Genomic DNA, 16,365 nt, shown 5'->3' on the forward strand with positions numbered 1-16,365 from the left:
TTATTTCAAAAAGTTGAATATATTTATATCAAATGAGTGAATTATAGTCTTCAATCCAGTATAATTTATTTTAGCCTACAGCTTAAAATTACCTTCATTTGGCTTAAGATATTTTGGATTTTCTGTGTTCATGTCTACAGATTTACTGTCTCTGCTGTATCCTTATCTTAGGTCAGTAATAGAGTGGACTTTTTGCTGTTTTCACAGCTTTCCTTTGATGTGAAATGTACCTCTGTATGCTGTGATTAACATTAATGAATAGAGAAACTGCTTTGGATCTATAGCAGGGAAGTACTTAGGTAGCTGGGAAAAACAGAACTGTATGATGGGAGAAAGAAGGGCAGAGTCAGGAAGAAACCATGGAGTCACTGGCAGAGTCAGGCATGCTGAAACTTCAACAGTAAGCCACTGCCATGTGGTGATACACAGATCAATAGAAATGAGTCAAATTAATATGTAAGAGTTAGCTAATAAGAAGTTAGATCTAATGGGCAGTGTTTTAAATAATATAGTTTCTGTGTGATTATTTTGGGGCTAAGAAGCTAGGAACTAACTAGCAGCCTCCCCCCAACATTCCTTTATACCCAAATGACTTTCCATTAGTACTTGTGACTTTCAATGTCATGTAAAAAATAGTGGTATTAAAACTTCAATTTTTATCCAAGGCATATTCTCTGAAATATTGACAGAAATTTACTTTATTGGCAGTATGCTGCCTCAGTAACATCCCTTTTTGACAGGTTAACTCAGTTCCCAGGGTTTTGATACTGCCTTCCTGCCTCTGCAGGCTCCTTCATGCATATGGTTCACATAAACTCATTCAAGTACAAACATGCACATCCACATATGAATCATTAACAAAATTAATTGATTTTAAAAATAGAACACTTAATCCTGTTGTCCTGGCCAATCACATGACCAGGTGACTACTTTTCAAGAAGACAGATCCATTATAAGCTGTGCTAAAGAGATATGAGAAATAATTATGTTTTTGGTGAGATAATATAGTTTTCTGTCCTAGAATCCCTGCTTTTTAATACAGCCATTTTAGATCCACTATAAGGTTCTGTTGGGTATCTCTACGGTTCAGAGTCCTGATCCAGAAACACATAACTTTTCCTTTTGATTTCTTCGTCTTTATCTTTTGGATGCTGACCAGAGCCCAGTATACTTATTCTAGTACTTTGATCATTCTTTCTCTTTAATGTTTTCTGGAGGTTTGGAGAAGGAACGAAGTGTCATTCGGTCATGAGGAGCATGAAATGTGGAGTAGTCAGAGTAAAGTATCAGAAGTAGGAAAGGCATTATAATCCAAGTGTAGCACTTATAAAAAGACGTTACCTAAAAAATCACAAGTAAGTGATTTTATAATATAAAGAACCTGTGGGAAAATGGCCTAGGGTAGAGAGCTTAGAGACATCCACTGAACATTGCAGACAATGAGGACTGCTGAGAAGTCAAGAACAATGGCACTGGGTTTTGAACCTACTGCACATACTGGCTTTGTGGGAGCCTAGGCTGTTTGAATGTTCACCTTACTAGACCTGGAAGGAGGTGGGAGGTCCTTGAACTCCCCACAGGGCAGTGATCCCTGACTGTTCTTTGGGCTGATGAGAGAGAAGGATTAGGGGAGGGGGAGGGAAATGGGAGGCGGTGGCGGGGAGGAGACAGAAATCATTAATAAATAAATAATAAAAAACAAAATATAAAAAATAAACAAACAAACTAAAAATGGGCTATGAATCTCCAACTGAAAAAAATCTGCATTTAACTTAGTAGCTTAGTGTTAAGTGTAATTTTGTAAATTATGACTTATGAAAATAAAGCTGTATATCCTTGTGAGAAGGTAGATTATGTCAGTTAAAAGTAAATGTTCTAAAAGGACTTCTAAAACTAAAAAGAAAGCAAATTTTTTATATACTTATATGCATACTCAAAGATATATAAAATATATTATAGGTGATTTGGATTTGTTTCCTGTTAAGATTTTCACAGTAATTATAAGGTATTCTCTTCAGCTCCATGTGTACCCTATGATGGAAAACATATGTATTTGTTCAACAGCTCAACTGAACTCTGAGGTAAAAGGATATATCTGACACATTAGGTACTGACATATGAGGGAAAGGAGGGCGTGATAACACAGAAATAGCCTGTGAATTTACTCATCTTTAAGAATTCACACTAAAACTCCCTTTCACCAGTTTTACTTACAGAAATGGTAATCACAGAAATATGCTGGGTTTTAATTGCATAAGAGATGGTTACATGGCTAAAGGAAGATTTTTAAAGAACACAATAAAGGTTGCATAAGGGTGGATCTCTTTAATAGTAAGGGTGTAGTAGAGAGATCAGTTTGCCTAAAGATTAACTCTTATTAGATCTAGTTCAAGGCACTGTCATTTTCTTTCAGTAAAAACTATTATCATTTGCTTTATTTGGCATGAGTATATATTTATTGATTAAAAGTTTATATTTTACAAATATAAAATTGACAATATAGCAAAAAATTATAAAAATGTTTTAAGAGTATAGAATGGATTTGTTGTCTGCTATTAACCATAAAAATCACTGGACCCAATGTGTCTCTTTACCTTTGTCAGTTTCGATGGTGCTGTCATGTTTAGTGTCTCTCAGCCTTCAGTGTATTCAGGCATGCTGCTGTTGCCTGATAAGGTCATGTGCCAGGAGTTTCTACCAACATGATCTTCACTACTGCTTCTGCTAATTTGCCTGACCTAGACAACTTGAATTCAACAGTACTTATGAAATGCAACTTATAATTCTGGAAATCATTGATATTTTTTTTTCATATGGCTACTAATCCATCGGTAAGAATCAAAAGTCTGGTAATTTTTCTACTATTTTTTAAAGAATGCTAATTCTTTGAATTCACATTAGACAATTGATCATATTTGCCTATATTTTGGTAGCCCAAATGCTTAAAGGACATAGTTATATGCACCCATAAAGGCAAAATTTAAATAAGAAGAAAGGAATCTTACATACCTGCATATAAAAATTATTTGGTTCTGGTTTAATGACATGTGTAAGTTTGTATGTGTATAGTGGTATTTGTGTTGCTTTCATTGGTTAAATAAAGAAACTGCCTTGGCCTTTTGATAGGTCAATACTTAGATAGGTGGGAAGACAGAACTGAATGCTGGGAGGAGGAAGGTAGACAGGGAGAGCCGCCATGGAGACAGTCACCAGGTCAGAGTCGCTGAATCTTTCCTGGTAAGCCACAACCTTGTGGTGACCTACAGATTATTAGAAATGGGTTGAATCAAGATGTGAGAGTTAGCCAAGAATTAGCTAGACACAAAGGGCCAGACAGTAATTTAATTCATATAATTTCTGTGTGGTTATTTCTGGGGTTAATCTAGCCAGGTGGTCCTCATTACTACATATATATGTTCCTAATTACATGGCTGCATATGTATAAGCAAGCATCACCACACATGAAACATTCATTTTATGGAGATTTGAGATTGAGATTTTTCTTGAAATAATCTAACTTTCAGTTCTCTGGAAAATAGTGGGATTGCTCAGAATCAAGTTGTGAACTGTTCTAGTATTCAAAGGCAGTAAAACATTCTAAAATGAGGAAAGCAGCTAGTCCGGATTTATCCCATGCTTTTTCAGAACTAGGCCAGCTGGCCTTGGTGAGATCCCAATAGAACATCCCCATTGTCTTAGTGTGTGGGTGCACCCCTCGTGGTCCTGAGTTCCTTGCTCGTGCTCTGTCTCCTTCTGCTCCTGATTTGGACCTTGAGATTTCTGTCCGGTGCTCCCATGTGGGTCTCTGTCTCTGTCTCCTTTCATCGCCTGATGAAGGTTAATATTCCTGAGGATGCCTATGTGTTTGTCTTTGGATTCACCTTATTTAGCTTCTCTAGGAGGAATACTGAGAATTCAAGAACAATTGCAGTGGGTTTTTGACCCTACTGTACGTACTGGCTTTGTGGGAGCCTAGGCAGTTTGAATGCACACCTTACGAGACCTGGATAGAGGTGGGCAGTCCTTGGGCTTCCCACAGGTCAGGGAACCCTGATTGCTCTTCGAGCAGATGAGGGAGGGGGACTTGATCGGGGGAGGGGGAGGGAAATGGGAATCGGTTGTGGGGACGAGGCAGAAATCCTTAATAAATAAATAAATTAAAAAAAAAACAGAAAAGTTTAACATCTCTCAAAATAAAGACTTTTTTAATTTCAAGAGTAAAGACACAGGGGAAAAAAAATAAAATGAGGAAAGCAGAAAATGGGGTGGGGATGTCACACTCCCTGGATATCTAGAAAAGTGATCTTTCCTGCATTCCCAGAGAAGAATGTCAAAAGTGGCTAAAGTACAGGGATTCCTTCCAAAGTCTATAAACATAATATCATTCCCTAGGCATGGCATACAGAAAAATAATATAAGCTTCAAAGAGAAAATTAACATTCTCCAGTGTTTACACTAAAATATAAGATCTTTTATAGATTTTTATTCTTTTAGTTTATCTAGAAATGAGTGATTTTATAGTGCTTGACCTCCAGTAATAAAACCATAGTCCTTGTAGTTTCTATGGTCAGGGAAAAATCCCTAGAAAAATTTGGATTTTGCTTCCAGAACAGTTTCTTACCTTATATAAAATTAGGATGTCAAAATGATGGAGTACTCAGGATTTGTCAACTCCCTTTTTAATTTTGACACGTACTGAAAAATTGACTCCCTCATTTCCAGATTACAAATGATATATGTTTTTAAGTCACACTGCTTGTAAATGAAGAGTTAAAAAATATAATTGAAAAGGGAAATTTAACTTCTAGAAGGTACTTGATTCTGAATTTAATAACCTATGTTTAATTATTATTTTGAAATGTTACACATTGTTTCAAATCTGTTTCACAGTATTAAGTTAACTAATACTTCAATCAATATATTATAAAGAGAGAAAAAGGTAGAGTGAAATAAATTTCATTGAAGAAAGACAAAATCCAGTTACTAAAGAAAAAAATTGTATTTATGTGCCACTCTGTGGTAGTTCTAGTATCTGCCAGAAAATGATGTTTAACAGATTCCTTGATGGCATCATAATAATAAAGGCCTTAATGTTGAGGTTGTAATATTTTAAAAGATGACTTTCAGGAAAGTATATTTCAAAAGAGATCTGTACCCAGATAATATAATGCTAAAGTATATTGCTTATTCAAGCTTAGGGAATATGCTCCCTTACAGGCTAAAAGGAGAAACAAGCAGGAGATTACAGACAGTATATCTTGGAAACTAAATAAGGGGTTTATTTGCCAGTTAACTATGTTAAAATGAAGGTCTTCACCAACTCCTCATTTAACTATTTTATGTTTCTCCTGATAATAGGGAGATCGCTACAGTTCAATATTTCTACCATGTAATGTATAGTGATGATGGAGGAAGGTCATTGGCTAATAAAGGAACTGCCTTGGCCCATTTTATTGGTTGAAAGATAGGTGGGAGGAGTAGGCAGAACAGGATGCTGGGAGGAAGAGGAAGTGAGGTCAGACTCCACAGCTCTGCTCTTGGGAGCAGACGCCTGAGAGAGACGCCATGCCCCGCTCCCGGGATGAAGCTCTGACCCAGGATGGACTAGGCTAGAATCTCCCCGGTAAGCACACCTTGGGGTGCTACACACAGATGATTAGAAATGGGCTAAATTAATATGTGAGAATTAGCCTAGAAGAGAATGGGCCAAGCAGTGTTTAAATGAATACAGTTTGTGTGTTGTTATTTCGGGGCATAAGCTAGCCGAGCAGGCAGCCGGGGTGCTGGGGACGCAGCCCCGCCGCCCCTTAATACTACATAGTGACACTAAATTCTCTTGCTCTAAGAGTGTTTGTAGTGTCACTTCTTCCAAGCTGGATGGCAAAGTTGTTTATATGGGTTCCAGAAGGTACTATAGCAACATAGCCAGCCAAAAGCAGGAGATAATAGTATCTGATGCATTGAACTTACTCTTAGCTGCTCCCAATTAAGAAAAAATAAATTTCACGGATTTTTAAATGTTTTTTTTTCCTTTCCTAGAATACAATTTCCTCTGTTAATATCATGAAACATCTTCGTATTTCTTACATTTCAAATAGTCTAACTTCTGTTTCTCCTTCTTATTGTCATGAAAATAAATGGCCAACTCCCTGATCCAACTATGAACTGTAATTCAGCAAACATTGAAGTTTCAGCACTCAATTAATAAATGTCTATTGCCTATAATCCAAGGACATCTGCATACCCTTTTTTCTGCCACTAAATGGACTCTAAAAATACATTTGTGAGGTATTTCTTTTCATACAAAGATTTTAAAAGAGTCAATTAAATATTAGACATATTTTAAAAAGTGACTATAAAATATGCTTTAAGCATATTCTGATCTAAATGGGGCTAGGGACGTAGCTCAGTGGTGGAACGCTTTCCTACAATGTCCAAAGTGTTGAGTTTAAACCTCAGCTCTAAAATCAGTATATTGAACTAGATGTTTCTAAAACAATGAAATTACTTGCATGTTCTATAGTTCTCAATTCTCTGAATGTTTCATATCATATAATGGCAGGAAGCATATGGAATTGACTTTTCTTCATGACTTTAAATAAAAAAAATATTTATTTTTATTTCTTGCGTATGGGTGTTTTGTCTGCATAGATATTTGTGAAAATTACATATTCAGTACTTGTAAACACCAGAAAAGGCTGGTAGATCCTCTAGACTGAAGTTCCAGCCAAGTGTTAACCACTATGTCTTCTGAAGAGTAGCCAGTGCTCTTAATTGCAAAGCCATATCTCAAGTTCCTTCATGGATTTTTAAAACACCTATTCAAAAATATGTGGTCCCTTCTGCTGTTTTGTCCCAGCCCTTTTTTCTCCCAAACTCACCTATGAGGAGAAGTGAGTCAATTATATTATTTAACTATCACTTTAACACATGGATATTGAGATAGTAAAATAAGAAAAGGAATGGGAAAGAGACGAAACCAGTAAAATATATGTATGACTAGTAGGAACTAAGAGAAGAGGTGTCCTTCAGGTAGAACAAGTAACTCATTAATGTTTAACTCTGCTTTAGGACATATGATTGAACTTGGGAGAGAATTCAGTCTAAGAATTGATAGAAATTCAACAATAGTATTCTGTTATCTTACAGAATTCCTACCTCAACCAATTAGAGCATTTAACTAGCCAACAAGAAACATATGCATGGGAAAAGGAATTCAAAATATTTTGAAGAAAAGTAATTGTACAGAGGTACAGTCATTACATTAATTTGGAGAAAGAGGAGAATCCTTTTCATTCCTTATTTTTCTTGTCGCCAATCAACTCTAACACTTTAAAATCCAACAAAAATAATTTAGATCCTGGGTAATTTTAGATCAATCTTTTAAAAATAAAAATCTGAACTGTAGTTTTTATCCTTATGTATTTCCATAAAAACATTTCAGTTTTTGAAAGGATATTTTGTGTTATTCTTTTGAATTCAGTACTTTTAAAATTTTTGCTAGTATTTTTAGCAAGAAGAACTCTTTTTTGTATAAAAATTTGTCTAATATAGCAATTGAGAATAGACTTTAATGAAGGCTTATCTGTGGTTATAAGGATAACTATCTACACTATACTGAGAAATTACATTGTCTTCTGAAGTTGAGAGTGTGTGGAGGGGATCACAGGAGTTGTTAAAAGGGGAAGACAGAGATGTAAACATGATGCAAATACAGTACTCATGAATGAAATTCTCTAAACATTAAATTATATAATAGAGAATGAAGATTTTTAGTGTAAAAATGACAAGAATAATTGATCTTGAAACAATAATATTTACTGACTGACTATATTATCTGAGCAAATTACCTAACTCATAGGAACCTTGGTTTCTCCATATGAATATGAATACAAGAGCAGTGCCTTCCCCATGAGGTTAGTGTGATGAACAGATGAATTATTAGATGTAATTGTTTAGAGTATTATTCTTTTTAAAGCTATTTTAAGCTGTTATTATCATTTAAATGTCAATGATCTCCAAAGATTAATGCAAGTATTCTTCCTTTATGGAATTCTTCTCAGATTCTATTCTTACATTGCTTTCTTTGGTGCATACATTAAGGTAACATTTAAAGCTTATAATGAATATTTGGAATTAGATTATCTAATTGCCCTTTATTACTTTCTAACTTGTTTGTCGAACACTGACATGTATAATTAGCCATGTCACAATTTACTTAAACACAAAGGTCATATGGTGTTTTTCTCTTAGCTTCTATAGTGGTAAGCACAGTGACTATGACAACTAATACTAATGATAAATAATATATAATTGTTTTATATTATATATAATAATATAGAAATTTATAAATAATGAATTATATATTTATTATAATAATGAATTTTTATACATTTATAATATATACACATTATAAATGCTTCTTCACTTTTGCTTTTCTTGGTTATTTAACTTTGAAGAAAATGGATCACAAGAAAGCACACCTGCACGTTTTGCCAAATTTTCCCGAAGGTGTCTCTACATGCCTTCACACATCCAAGAAAAAGCAAAGCCTTTCATTCTGAACTCAATTTGTTCACATCTCCCAGATACCATAGAACATCAGGAGCAAAAATGATACTACAAAAACAGGAACCTGATTACTCAAAGTGTTCTGCAAGCTAAATGCTTCTCGTTTAAATAAGTGAAAATCAATTCTACCGTCCGTGATAGGCACATTTGAGATTAAACTGTCCATACTGTCTAAGTAACTTTATAGAAAATTCTGAAGGGCACATGTGACAAAGGAGACTTGTGAGGGAGCAAATATTTTTCTTATACTTGAAAGATGGACATATGGAAAACTATGTTTCAAAAAAAATGAAGCAGAATATGCTTTAAAAATCTTGTATAACTAAGCAAAAGTCGGACAGGTAGATTTATGGAGAAAAATTCTTAAGTAATAAAAAAGTCCATGGAAAACAAACAAAAAGTCTCTTTGTGACAGGAACACAAAACAATAAGGGGCTATTTTGCTATCCTTTGTTCATTTTATATGCTTTATTACATTTTAATAAGCAGTCATTGTTGATTTATTATTGTTATTCAAATTGAAAATCTATTATAAATGAACATAAGTCAAACATATTTACCATATGAAGTAAAATGTTATCAAATCTACACAAAATATGAGATAGTATATTATGAAATCATGTTTTCAAAGATAGTAAGTATATTTGGTAGAGTTATATGTGTGGCAATACATTATGATAAAATTATATAATCTCATATTCTAAGAAATGAGAAGTTTGTTGGAACTCATAGCCATGGTCACTTAAGATTTAAGACTGCTATCCTCCTGTGTACTTAGACTGTTCAACCTGCCTATAAAAGAACATAACAATCAACTTTATTTTCCTAGGCTTTCCCATGTAATCATCGTTTACAATGTAAGCTAATGAATAGCTGTAATCTTAAATTATGTAATTTTCCATATTCATGACCCAGGACACTTGAGTGTATCATTTGCAGCGAAAACAGATGTTGACAGCAACCTTCTAAAATCTAACATAAAGGTGGAAAACATCCATTTATAGATATTGTTTGATAAACAATGGGGCTTTTAGTACTATTTATATGGGTTAGGTGGAGCCAGTGACTTAATCCTTGTAAACATATATTAAAGATTTTTGTAAAGTACCCCTCATTCCTTCTTCGAGTGATGCTTCCTCTGTTGTTCAATTAAGAAAGGACAAAGCCCATTGATAGGGATAGATCTATACAAACAGATCCATACACAGTCATACAACCGGCATAGATAAAGATAGAGAGACAAATTCACAAGACACTTCAGACAGACATAGATTCCAACTCTTGCATTAGACAGAAGACACAGGGCGAGTAAAGTAGAGAATTTCAATATGGACTCATTCTTCTTAAATGACTTCAAAGTGAAGTGCTTCTATTTCTTTTCTTGATGATACACTGATGTATATTGGTAACTTGCAGTTAATCACTAATGTGTTTAGTCCACCCATATAATTATTGTCTAAATAATTCATGATATCAACATTTGAGAGGTGTATTTAAGTGTTTTCGGCAACAAATACAATACAGACAAATAAAACCTATCTTTCATACAATTGTTCTATATCTATATGCATAAATTCAAAGAAAACCAATTTTAAAATCCAAAAGGGGGAAAAATGAAATAATGAAGTATGTATTCATGTGTAGAACAGAGAGAAAGGAAGAAAGCAAGCATCTCCCCAGCAAACATCTTTATTGTTTTGCCTAAGGTTTGATCAGTAAAACGCGGTGCTCATACCACTTTTTCAGAAAAAAAAAAAATGTCTTGTTTCTTTGTGAAATAAGCTTTGACTTTCAGAAATAATCATACTTGTGGAAAGTAGCTGTACTAGATTAACTAAATAAAATAACCGCATTTGAACATTGATATAATGATATTTCATAACGCTCGGCTGAATATTAGTGGTGGGGTTAGCGTATTCATGTTTACAGATGTAAGCAGGGGAAAACTCCACAATCGAAAATTTCAACTTAAAAAAAAACAGTTAAAAAGGAAACAATAAGGAGAGATGTTAAGTCTCCAAAAGGGAAGAAAAAGGAAACGTATATACTGATGAAGTAAATCATTCTTTTAACAAGGTATTCAATATTCCCAGGTTAATCACGGTTCTAAGCTCCTGATTTGAAAAAATGTGTGTAGGGATAAGTCCCGCCCCTTAGGGGGCGTGTTCGCCTCGGGCTAATGTTTGCCTATAAATTTGGCGAGCATGCTCCCAGCCATCTCCTGCTTTCCTGGTCTCCGCAGAATGGTGGTTCTGTAAGTCTATTTCGACATTAACGCTGTATATATATTTTTACAATCTGTCTGCATTCGTTTACACCGTTACATTTTGGCGTCCAACGTTGGGCTATTTTGCCCCCAACTCAAGCGGGTAGCCTGCTAGCTAACACAGCACCCTCCCGGGTGCTGTTTTTTAGTTCATGACTCCAGCCCCAGTGCCGAGTCTAAGACACACTCGGCCACACAGGCCCATTCTGCCTGCCTTGGCTAAGTTTGCAGCAGAACCCCACTGCCTGAATTAGCAGAAGCTCAAGTACCTGCGGTTTTGCAACAAAAGCCGCCACAGGGGCAGATTTGGTCTGATACAAAGTGACTTGGCCCGGCAGTGGTGGCGCATGCCTTTGATACCAGCACTTGGGAGGCAGAGGCAGGTGGATCTCTATGAGTTCAAGGCCAGCCAGGCGGTGGTAGTGCACACCTTTAATCCCAGCACTTGGGAGGCAGAGACAGGCAGATCTCTGTGAGTTCAAGGCCGGCCTGGTCTACAAGAGCTAGTTTTAGAACAGGCTCCAAAAACACAGAGACCACCACTGGCAGGAACCGATCATTGCAGGTAAAAAATTTTTCTTTTATAAATAAAATGTCTGAATAAATTACTGTTCAAGAATTTAACAGTTTTTTTTAATTGTACCATGTGGGTGATTTTACAAGAGGTGTCTATCACCCCACATCTATGGATCCTTCTGGGATTCATAGTTTTCATTGGCACTAAATGGTTTGATGATAGAAATATGATAAAGTCTTTACGAGATGAATCCAGGATTCTTAAGGCAGAGATTGAACGCTTAAAAACAATTGAGAATGACAACAATCTTCTCAAGAATCAGTTTGAAGTTCTCCAGGCTGATGTTAAGGAGAAATTCATTACTATGGAAGAGGGAACAGCTGATTTGGATCGTAAGCTTCAGTCCCTTTCTGTAGGAAATGAAACATTAGTGGCTGATATTAAGGAGAAATTCATTACTATGGAAGAGAGAACAGCTGATTTGGATCGTAAGCTTCAGTCCCTTTCTGTAGGAAATGAAACATTATCTGAGAGAATCAAAACTGCTGAATGTGACAATCGGATTTTGTCTAAAGCTTATGACAGATTGACGGAAAGATTGTCAATACAAGAACGCACGGTTTATGCCATAAAAATTATGTCCAAAGATGAGATGTTATCTCTAACGGACAAACTTCATACTTTAGAATCTTCAATGAAGGCTTTGGAACATAATTCTGGACAGGAGATTCAGACATTGCAGAAGGCAATGGTGAATAGAATTGAAAAGATTGAGGAATTTCTAAATTCTGATGAAGAAGAGCAAAGGGTAGAAAGGCAAATTTTAACTACATCTGTGGGTAAATCTCTCCGGGACAATTTCCACAAAGCTCTCCCTACAGCTCTACCTGCCTTTCCAGTAATAACAACAGAGAAGGTGATTGGTTCCAGAAACCCAAGGGTCATCAAGGAGGATACATGGGAGCATGTCCATATGAATGATCTCAAGGAAATAAAACAGGCTGTCATGACTTTTGGGATGCAAGTCTCTTTTGTTAAAGAGATGCTAAGATCTTGGTCCACGACAAGCAGAGCAACCCCCTCGGACTGGCTCCAGCTGAGCTCTGCGGTACTTGAGAGTGGATCGCAATTGAAATGGAAATGCTTATTCAGGCAAGAGGCTAGACTCTTAGAACAGCAGGAAAAAGCAAAGGGAATTGACATTTCCCTAGATAAAATTCTAGGTGAAGGGCTCTTTTCCGACCCTCAGGAACAAGCTAATTTGGACGAAAACACTCTCTACATGTGTACTACAGCAGCCTTAAGGGCTTGGGACAGGGTACAAGACCCAGGACAGAGAATGGAATCATTTGTCAGAGTTAAACAGGGTCAGAGAGAACCCTTTAGTGACTTTTTACAAAGATTAACTAAGGCTGTACAAATAGGGATATCTGACCCAGAAGCAAGACGTATAATGAATGAGTCTTTGGCTTATGAAAATGCAAATGTGGAATGCAAAAGGATTTTGGACCCTTTAAAGCTCAGATCAGCGCCCTTGGAAGAATGGGTCTTGCATACACTCAATGTTGATACATTTGATTATGGCACTGAAGCATGGGTAGAAGAAGCAATTTCCAATGGTAAAAGGAGACACCAGAATACCAAATGTTTTAATTGTGGAAAAATGGGTCATATGAAAAGGAATTGTAGACAACGGATTTTTAGAAATAATAATAATAATAATAATGCATCATTCAGAAATAATAATAATAATAATAATGCATCTTCTAGAAATAATAGAAATAGGAGGACTAAACCTTCAGGTTTATGTAGAAGATGTGGAAAAGGCAGACATTGGACAAATGAATGCAGGTCTAGAAGAGATAGACAAGGCAACCTGATACAGACGGGAAACGTGAGAGGGGGTGCCTCACAGGCCCCCTTGGCAAACATGGTTCAGTCATTTCCAGTTTCTGCAGAGAACGTGCATCGTCAGGACAATTAGGAAGCCCCATGCCTACAGTTTCAAGCAATAATGATCAGAAAGATGAGTTCCATGTGTTTTGGCAAACTTCTATAAATGATCAAAGACGTAAACTGAGAGTGTGTGTAAATGGCATTTTTATTACTGGCCTGCTGGACACAGGTGCTGATGTAAGTATCATTACCCCAGAATCTTGGCATCTGTATTGGCCTCTTCAGAATGTAAATGTTCAGCTCCTGGAAATTGGAACCCTATCTCGAGTAAGGCAGAGCATGAGATGGGTTGAATGTATAGGGCCAGAGGGACAAATAGGAAAATTAAGGCCATATGTAGCCAATATTGCAATGAATTTATGGGGTCGTGACCTATTACAACAATGGAATACCGAAATTAACATTTCTGCTACTTCTAGAGCCTATATTTCTGAGAATAATATTAAAAGATATTACAAATGGAGAAAACCGGCCATTCGTGCTGTACAAGAACAAGCAATTGATGTCCCTTCAGAGATACCAACAGCCTTGCCTCTAAAATGGTTGACTGAGAAACCAATATGGACAAAGCAATGGCCTTTAGCTGAGGAAAAGTTACAGGCTTTAGAACAGCTGGTACAAGAACAATTAGATGCTGGACATATAGAAGAATCTACCAGCCCTTGGAATTCTCCTATATTTGTGGTTAAGAAAAAATCAGGTAAATGGAGAATGGTGACAGATCTCAGGGCCATCAACAAGGTTATTCAACCTATGGGCCCTCTGCAATCTGGAATTCCTTTGCCCTCTTTATTACCAAAAGGATGTTAATAGCAAAAGTTTGAAGAAAGAGTTTTCAATTACATGGCAACAAGCTAAGGAGATTGTAAAGAAATGCCCTACTTGCTCTTTCTATAACCAAACACTACTGCCTGCAGGGGCTAATCCAAAGGACACCCAAAGGAATGAAATCTGGCAGATGGATGTGTTCCACTTTGCAGAATTTGGAAAATTAAAATATGTTCATCACACCATTGACACTTATTCAGGCTTTCAGTGGGCAACTGCTTTAAGTTCAGAAAATGCTGATTCAGTAATCACTCATTTATTAGAAGTCATGGCTATCATGGGTATACCTACACAAATAAAGACGGATAATGGTCCTGCTTATGTCTCTAGGAAAATGAAACAGTTTTTTGATTATTACAATATCAAGCATGTTACAGGTATACCATACAATCCTACAGGTCAAGCAGTCATAGAAAGATCAAATTGAACTATAAAGGATATGTTGAACAAACAGAAAGGGGTGGAAAATACCCCCAGAAATAGGTTACATAATGCTTTGTTACCCTGAATTTTCTCAACGCTAATGAGAAGGGAACAAAGGCTGCAGAAAGACATTGGATAATGGAAACGTCTACTGAACTAAATCAACCAGTTTATTTCAAGGATGTGCTGACCTCACAATGGAAGCCAGGAGTTGTGCTACGTTGGGGAAGGGGTTTTGCTCTTATCTCCACAGGTGAGGAAAAATTGTGGATACCGTCAAAATTAATAAAGGTTCGGTTTGAAGAATAGAAGCCACTTGGAAAAGATAAAAAGAATTCTTTCATAAGGATGGCGAGCACACTGATGGTAAGAAATACAGATAGGTTGGAGGCAGGGTTCTTTTCTTATCTCCATAGGAAATACTCATCTTCAAAGAAATTAAGGGACCCTGAATATTTAATTACTGATGGATGGACACATTTTGTAAGTATTAATTTATATATATATATAAAATATATATCTTATTAAACATTTCTTTATAAATATGTAGAGCTGGTTTTGAAGTTTGACTCTGGCTCAGTCCCTCTCCAATTCCACGCCTGTTAGTAAGAGAAAAACCCAGAGTTTCTGGAGTTTCAGTCTCATGTCAAGAGCCATGATATGGAACAGAAAGAAATATGGGTTTAGAAAACATCATATATGACTATATGATTAATGTTTAAGTTTTTCACAATGAAAAATGAGTTTTTCCTGAAGTGACATTTGAAGTTTCCAGGAAGAAGATGGGGCCCCACAACAACAACTCTACCTGGTTGATATGACGTCATGATACTGATAGCACTACTACAAGACCTGTTTTGGATACCAGCTGCACAAGATGATCCCAACTTGGTTAGCTGAAATGGTGCACATCTTGTACAACATCTGGCCAGACCTCCACAAAATACTCAGAGACTATTTGCAATTTTAAAAGACATTGATCTTGAAATTTAACCATCATTTTACTTTCACAGAATCCCCCAGAAAGAACATCGTGGTGTTACGGGAGGTCCTCCCCCTCCTCCAGCCTATTGCCGCTGAGATACTAGCCCATTGGGGCGTGGTCTCTCTCCCTTTAAAAAAGCAGCCACTTCCCTCTCCTCTCTCTCTTCACTTCCTGCTCTGCTGGCGACTAGACTCCCTTCCTGGTGGCGCAGAGGGCTGACGGTGATCTGTAAGTTTTTTCCCCTTTAAATAAATACCACCCTATTAATCATTATTCCAAACTGGTGTGGCATTGTTTATGACTTACACCTTCATCACCCCCATGACAGCTGGAAGTAATTCTAGAGGACTACGTCCCCTCTCCCAGTAAAGTTTACCCCTGGGTTTAGGGACATCATTTAGTGGTTGGGAAGTTGAGGGAGGAATTTTATAAGCTCAGGGATCATTTTGAAAGAAATAAAAGAGGGAATGATGGGATAATAGATTTACAATTGTGAGTTACTGCTTTTAGACAAATATATTGGTATCGATTCTTGTATATTGATACAAAGTTAAATTATATTTACTATTGTATGCATGCATGTTTCTATCTCTGTTTAAAACATTTTTTATGTATTGACATATATTGTATTGATAAATATATATTGTATATATTTACCATATTGCAGTATACATTTCTACCTCTGATTAAGATACTTATATAATGTTTGTGTATTGATATATATTTACCATATTGCAATGTATATTTGTATAGTGTTTTTATTTGGAGGTCATTATCCTCATTTGTTACACAGTTGTTTATTGTATTAGTCTTTAAGTT

At 36.2% G+C, this 16,365-nt stretch overlaps 1 protein-coding gene across 1 annotated transcript in view; it reads right to left on the minus strand.

Moving 5' to 3' along the window:
* Dmd (dystrophin) overlaps window positions 1-16,365 on the minus strand; it is a 1,759,261-nt gene that overhangs the window by 1,179,042 nt on the left and 563,854 nt on the right. The window lies entirely within an intron of this gene.

The sequence above is a fragment of the Microtus oregoni genome, unplaced genomic scaffold, assembly GCF_018167655.1.
Source record: "Microtus oregoni isolate MIOR12 unplaced genomic scaffold, Mior012 000079F_ref0000094, whole genome shotgun sequence".
Classification (NCBI taxonomy): Eukaryota; Metazoa; Chordata; class Mammalia; order Rodentia; family Cricetidae; genus Microtus; species Microtus oregoni.